This window comes from Phalacrocorax carbo, chromosome 18 (genome assembly GCF_963921805.1).
Source record: "Phalacrocorax carbo chromosome 18, bPhaCar2.1, whole genome shotgun sequence".
NCBI classification, from domain to species: Eukaryota; Metazoa; Chordata; class Aves; order Suliformes; family Phalacrocoracidae; genus Phalacrocorax; species Phalacrocorax carbo.
This window is the reverse complement of record NC_087530.1, coordinates 8,371,748-8,379,244: the sequence shown is the minus strand read 5'-3', so window position 1 is coordinate 8,379,244 and position 7,497 is coordinate 8,371,748. Positions and strand designations below refer to the sequence as shown.

At 54.9% G+C, this 7,497-nt stretch overlaps 1 protein-coding gene across 1 annotated transcript in view; it reads right to left on the bottom strand.

The window, feature by feature from the left end:
* BRINP1 (BMP/retinoic acid inducible neural specific 1) overlaps positions 1–5,792 on the bottom strand; it is an 84,475-nt gene extending 78,683 nt beyond the window's left edge. The window contains exon 1 of the mRNA XM_064468773.1: positions 5,439–5,792. The gene's annotated coding sequence lies outside the window, so the exon portion shown is untranslated. The remainder of the gene's footprint in view (positions 1–5,438) is intronic.
* Positions 5,793–7,497: the final 1,705 nt, after the last annotated feature.

Genomic DNA, 7,497 nt, shown 5'->3' with positions numbered 1-7,497 from the left:
TCATGCTCTAAATCAAACCCTAAGAAAGTGATCCTCACTCACCATGAAGCCAGTTAACTCCCCTGGCTTTGACAGGCTGTGATGATTTACAGCAAGCAGTTGCAAGCTTTCCACAGGTACTCACTGTACAACATATTTTGGCTGTAATATGCATAAATATAAAAGCCCAAGCTATAAGAAGACCTGTCGTAAGGCTGCAGGCTTTATCTTCTATAAACACGAGATGAAAGGGCACAGTTTCTATCAGGATAGCCATGAGACAGGTCCCAGGCATGAAAAGACTGCAAGAACCAGAGCTACTCTGCTGGAATTTGGGTAGTACAGGAGAATGGATGGGAGCATGAGAGCTCCCTCTGCTTCTATATCCTGTTTTGATTTCCAGCAAAAAAACCCTGGAAAATTGTTTTTTCTGGAGATTCTCTTATGTGTGAGAACATCTCATAGCTTGGTTTGCAAGCTTTTGTGTCATTGCTTGGCTTGTGTCAGCCCAGAGCTGGCTTTGTTGTAATTTGTGAACCTCTGGGAGCAAAGATGTCACTGTGATGGCAATACTCCATTGAACAGTGCCCACTGCTAACACACAGAGAGAATTTGTTCTAGGGCTTGAAAGCCATACTGGTGCTCCTGGCACCTGAGTTTCTGCCTCTGCCCAGCATTTCTATCACCAATATAAATGGTGAACAACAACAGTATGTGTCTGGCAAAGGCTATTCACTCTGTCCTCCTCTGGAGGCCACCATGTGAGGCTGTTTATTCGCTCTGACCAGTTGCTGCTGCTCTCACTTACTGTTATTTCTATTGCCAGTGTAAGAGGTGATCCATCAGCAGTGCAACTGGTTGGTTTTCTGAAATAGGAGCCGGGAATCGTGTGTATGAGAGTTCAAATATTGGGGAATGCTATGTCAACGCCTAGAGACAAGCCATCACCAGAGCTGCAGGGACATTGGTGCCTCCGTGGGTACCACTCTCACCCAGCACTGAGCTCCGACGGGCCTGTCAGCAGACACAGCAACAGCGTTGTGCATAGCTAAGCTCTGTCAGCTGCGCCTTGTAGGCAACAATAAAATGGATGTAAAGCACATGACTTCAGAAGAACAAATAGCAAAAATAAATAAGCATCTTTCTCTCTCTCCTGTGATGCTGCTTGCAGGTCCTGCCTCAAGGCTGCAAGAAAACAGCTCACTGAATGGGGAACTGCAAAGGGTTTAGACGTGTTGCATTAAACTCCCCAGCCCAACCACAGAGGGAATCCTGGGCCTGACTCTTAGCTCCTTTTCAAGATTACATGGTTATGCCCAATTTACACCACCTTCACTTAGGATCCAATCCAGCATCCCTGAAGTAAACTTGAGTCTTCAGCTCAGCCTAAACCAGCAGCTCCTCTGATTTCTGCTTTCTCCCATTCCTCCCTCCCACTAGTCCTAGCACTTTTTCTTCCCTGAAACAGTACAGCTTAGCCCGTCAAGTAAGCAACAGCCATCCTATGCCTACTCTCGAACCCTGGTGAATGTCACCTCAATTGCCTAGTCCAGCTCCACCCGTGTTTGACTTTCTCCAGGCAGAAGAACCCAGTAGATACATCCAGTTTCCCACCCCAGGCCTCTCTACTTGGTAATGTTTCCCTTTTCCACACTGATTACAAGCTGCAGCCTGCTGCAGCCCTGTCCAGATGAGCTCCAGTCCCAGCAGCTCGGCTGGATGTGGCAGTACAGAGGCACAGTGAGCAGGGAGAAACCTCCCCTGGCATCCAAGAACACTCTGGGGTATCACATATAGCTGGGAGGAGATGGTCTGTGCTGACTCAGCTCAGCACCATTTGGTAGCTCAGCATCATTTGGTAGCTCAGCATCCTGCTCCCGGTGGCAGCCATCTTCCAGGCAGGAGGAAGAACCGCAGGATCAGACCACGGTCCCTGTGCCTATTTAGAAGCCAGATCTCTCTGTGCGTGGATGTTCTCCCTTTCTGGGAGGCTGCTCTATGTGGCCTGGAAGGAAATGGGCCAAGGTCCCTCTGGTTGTTAAAAATCTCATGATACTTTTGCGAGAGGGATGGTGTAAATCAAACCACAGGGCACAAGCTACCTAACTCCGGGTAATTTATATTCTGCCTCACTAAGTTCATCTCTGCACTTTCAATGCATGAAGTGATTTTTCACTTCCCCTGTAGTATTTGCTGGCACGGAAAAGCTGCTGGGCTCTGTCCCAGAAGTAGCTGCATTTCATCACTGGGTAAAGGATTCCTGCATGTATCGGGCCGGATCCTCAGCAGAACTCCCGTACGCACAGCGGGTTCGCAGCCGGAAAGGATCCGGCCCAAACCCATTCAGCTGCACCTGGGCTCCCCGGAGAAGAGAGCCCTGTTGTTATCCATCGGTCACCCCCCTCCCGCCCCCATATTATTATTAGCGCTTGGCTCCAGCTCCGCCAGGCCGAGGCAGGCGGGGGGGGGGGGGGGGGGGGCGGTTTGGGGAGCAGGCCATCCGCTCCGCGCCCCTCCGCTCCGCTCCCCCCCGCGCCCCTCCCGCCCCGCTCCGCTCCCCCCCGCGCCCGGCCGCTGCGTGGAGCCACAGCGCCCCCTCCTGGGGCTCGGCGGCGCCGCCCGCCCCGCGGCCGCGGAGGGGCTGCGCGCTGGCGCGGCGGGGCGCGGAGCTGCGCGGCGGCGGAGCGGGGGGGGGGGGGGTCCCTCCCTGCTTTTCCTCCTGCCAGCGTCATGCCTCGGGGTGCGTTTAGGGCTCTTCACCCTCACCTCTGATCTTTAGCGATTTATTATTATTATTTCCTGCCTTCTCTGCATCAGCTGCAAATGCCGCCTCGACAGAGAGCCCTGGATAAACTCTAGAGATCCACGTCCCTTTCTGGAGGTGGGCAGGGAGACGGGTGCGGATGCGCCAGCTCTCGATAGGAGTCAGTTTCTGCGGCGCTTTCCTGAGCGACGTGCTCAAGGCCGGCAGTGGGGCTCCTGCCTGAGAAAGGCGGAAGGTTTGGCTTTGAACTGTTTCTGTTACACAGACAACAATCGTTACTGTCCGCTGGCAGACTCATTCCCATGTAGTGTCTAGCATCAGCCTTACACGTACTTCCAAAGTAGTAAACAGTGGAGGTGGGGAGGGAACGCAGCTACACTCTCCATCATCTCTTTTGGGACACCGTTTGCCTACCGAAAGCCTATTCAGCATACGTTCCTCCTCTCCAAAGTTTTAACATTGACTTTAGTCGGCCCCATTATATTCCCGCTCTTGGCGGGTTGCACAGTCTCCTCACTAGGCCCTATGGAAAGAGGGGAAGGGGAGGAAGGTCAGAGGGAGATGTTGATTAAATACATGTAACACCAGTGACATCATCTCCCCTGCGCATACTATGCCATTTCTGATCGAAGGGGCTTCCAAAGGCACAGGAGTATTTGTGCTCTAAGATGGGAGGGTTGTGGTCTGAACCAGGGTAAGACTGAAGTGCAGCCTTGCACTGTGTCTGTTTTAGCTACAGAGGTTATGTGGTTTTGCTCACATACACACTCACGCATGGAAAAAAGCAACGTAACTCTAGCAGAGCGCTTCCCGTACTCCCAGACCCCAGCTCTTGATCAGAGGAGGCATGATGGGTATGGGATTGCCACTGCTCCCCCCAGCCATTCCCCGTCTGCTGCTTGTCTGCCTTTCCAGTAGCGAAACCATTACTGAGTCCTGGGAACACGCAAAGAGCAGTAAAACAAATGTAGACACACAAAACATAGCGAGCTTTTTCTGCTGAGTCGCAAAGGGCTTTGGAGTCAGACAAACCCCAAATCAATGCCCGGAGCTAACTAGAAGGGAGAAGACTATGCTGGAGGAACAAACCACCTACTGAGAGACCTGCAAAGACAGCGTGTGTATGCTCCTGTGAACGTCTGAACGTTTGATTCACGTAATGAGGATGTCGGTGCAGTTATTTCTGCATGTTACGGTCTGTGATCATGTGTAGATCAAGTCTGAGTGTGAGGGAACGGCAGGGCTGCATAGCTTGAGTGGGTGCTTGCATCTGTGTCAGAGAGAGACCAAGATGCTGTGTTTAAGCATGGGGCAGACTGTGCGAGTTCGACGGCATGTGTTCTGTGTGCTTCGTGTGTACATGCATGTGAGGGAGACCACAACTGCTTGTCTATGTGGTGTGTGGGAGGGAGAGAGCCCGGGTTTGTCTGTCTGTCACTCACAAGCAGATCTGATCAATCTTTTTTCTTTATAAGGAATTAAAAAGAAATCCTTTCATATTTCTTACACCAAAGCCTCATCTCCTCTTTACTCATTACCTCCTCCTTTCACCATCCCCCAAATACTTCTCTACAACTCTTGGGAAAGCAGCTTTACTGCCATTAACAAATTATTACTATTATTATGTGCCCAGATGAGCAGCCAGAGTAAAGCATGAAGGACCCTTCTGTCCTACCTAGTGCAGATGTCAGTCACAAGGCTAAATTCATACGTGAAGGCTGCCAGCATTTCATCTGCTGCTTCTTTCTCTCCATGAAGAGAAGACTGCATCTTAGAAGTGACACCCCCTCCCCTCCCCTTCCCCACTCCCAAGTAAAAGCACAGGGGCACTTTCCAAAAACCCACACTCACACCTTCAACCCTCCTCTCTTTGGATCATTGTTGGGTCTTCAGACCCGGGCTGTGCTGGACCTCGGGGATGATGCAATGGCGTGGAGATGTCCCCTGGTCCCCTATTCCCCATGGACCGGGAAAGGCAAAGTTACGCTCCACAGTGCTGAGAGCTGAGCCAGGGAAAACCCATCTCCTGGGCGGTGGGATGCGCCCCCCCGCCACCGCTGCCCTCCCCCGCTCTGCTGCTGTCTCCTAGTCCCCACTAGAAGTAGAGGCAATCAGCCCAGCGTGGGATTCAAGGCGACAGACTTTCCTTTTCCTCCGCGATTTGCTTGTCACTTGCGAAAACGGAGCAGTGGATTAAGTGGAGATGACACCATCTCCTTGGGGACGGTCCCCCCCCTCCGGGATGTATCGATACTCCGGAATACAGATGGAGCCTGGCTACCTCCCACCCCCCCTCCGCCCCCGCCTCGCCGCCAGCCCAGCCGAGTCGGGGGCTGAACCCCTATTGCCGGGCATCCTCCAGGGGCTGCGATTTTCCCCAGTAGGAACCAGTGTTCCCAGTCCTCCCAGTAGCGGCGAATGTCGGCCCCACGCTCACCACCACACACACGCACACACAACCGCTAACCGGGCTGCGGGACTTGTGCCATCCAGCCCCGCTCCCTCCCAGTAACTCCGAGCTGCCCAGGGCGGGGGTGCAGCGCAAGGCAGCCGTGTGCGCGGCGGGGGGCGGAGGGGCGCGTTACCCTCGCGGGGCGCGTTACACAACGCGGCCGAGGCAGGACGGGGGAGCCCGGTCGGCGCCCGCAGCCGGGGCAGGAGCGTCGCCGCAGCCGCAGCGCAGCGCTCGCCTTACCTGATGCTAATGTCCCTCTCTGGCGGAGATCTGGTCGCCCGTGGTTTTTATTCGGCTCGGTAGGAACTTGTGGCAGAGCTTCTCTGTCCAGCTCGCATACTGGGTGCTGGGCTGATAATGCTGGCGTGAAAATCCTGGGGCTCTAGCAGTCCTTTTCATGCTCAGACAGAAAATCCCCTTCCTTGATCCAGATCGCGGGCATTAAGGGCAGAGGCAAAAATAAAAAATAAAAAAAAAAATCCTTTTTTCCCCCCTTCTTTCTTTTGCTTTTTCTTTTTTCTTGCTCTTTTCTCCCCCCTTCCCTTGTCCCTGTGCCCCCCCCCCCTCTGCTGCTCAGTTCGTAGCCATCGGGGGAAGGAGCAGAGGCAGCAGGGAGAATGGAGAGGGGGTTAGAAATAAAAATGAAAAGGGCTCCAGGAGGGAAGCGAGAGGCTGGGCTTGCCACCGGGGGAGGGGCTTGGAGCGGTCTGGAGAGGATGAATGGGGAAGAGGAAAGCAGGGAGGAGCATGAGCCTGGCCATTTTATTCTAAGAAGTGTTTTGTACATAATTAGGGAAGGGGGAGGGGCGAGGGGGGGCAAAAAGGAGGGACTTAAGATCGGGCCAGACGGAGCCTGGGCCGTGGGAAGGGAGGATGAGACCGGGAAGGGCCGCTGGACGGGCGGGGGGCGAGGGGGATCTAAACTTGTCTGCCCCCCGGGTTTGGGGAGGAGGCTGCAGAGGGACTGGTTGCGGGTCCAGGCAGCCCCCATCCATTTAATACGTATTTTTTTCTTCCCCCCACCCCATTTTCTCCTCACCGGGGCTCGATCCGCCGAGCAGGGAGCTGCCGGGGGGTGGGGGGTAAGAGGGGGGAGCAGGCTGTCCCCCAGCCTGGCCCCACCTCCCCTCGGGGAGCGGGACGGAGGAGCCGCTCGCCCCCCGCCGCGCCGCGCGGGCGCGGTTCAGCACCGCGGACAGCGCCGGCCCGGCCGTGGGCCTGACGGGCGGTGATGGGCGCGGCGCGCCCGGGGCCCGGGGCCCGCAGCCCGGCCGCCCCGCGCCGGTGCCCCGCCCGGCCCAGCCGAGCCTCCGCGGGCAGCAGCCCCGAGCGGGCTGGGCTGGGCTGGCGGCGGGCGAGCCCAGAGCAGCCTCCCCGGGAGGCAGCGGGCAACCGGCTCCGCTCCCGGCGCCTCCCGGTCCTCCGGCTGCTGGGGTGGGTCGGCCCGAGAGGGCGGGAGAAAGTCCCACCGCTGGGCTTGGAGAAGGCTGGGGATGGGGAATGGGGGTGGGGGTGCCTCAGCAGCATGACCCACCCAGGCAAATCTCGGCAGCTCAGCAAAGACAACCCAGCGTAGGAAGAGCATTTAACAATTCCTGCCATTGTGCGAGGTTTCTAGCCAGAGACCCCTCAGAAATCGCTAGCTGTGCTGTGCTGTGCGTGCTGAAAGAAGGGAAAAAAATTCAGCCACTTTGTGCAGGGTGTATGGGACAAGGAGGGCAATGGGAGTCACCCTCCTTCCATCCCTTTCTCTGGCCTGCAAGGACACTCTGTCCTTCTCTCACCCATCCCCTGTGGCTACAGAACATTGTCTTAAGCTAAATCTTCAGCAAATCTTTCCTAAGCAGAATTAGAGGCTGTTTGGTTAAACTCCAAGCCGTTCCGATAGGGCTGAAGCTTAGCTTATCTCAGTTACAATGTACCACCCAAAGCTCCTGAGTTTTACTTTTTTCCAAGTGACTGTTCAGCTGCAAAGCACACTTCCTGGTAAGCCACCCCTGATTCTGCCATACTGGCTCAAATAAAAGGCTGAAACGATTCTCTCAGATTCTGCTCGTACAAGGCCACAGAGGAATGGCTTACACCACAGCAGAGAAGACTGAGGGATCGGGTCTTATACAGAACATACCAAAAAGTGCAAAGCACTTGTTTAAACATATACATGGTGTTTGGGGTTATCACTAGGGTGTTCTCTCATTGGTGCTCTTGGCATTTACCAGAAATGGAAGAGGAATCCTCCTATCCTACATGAGGTCGGTTGAAACCAAAGCAAAGGCTTCATGAGCAAGCGCTGTAGTCA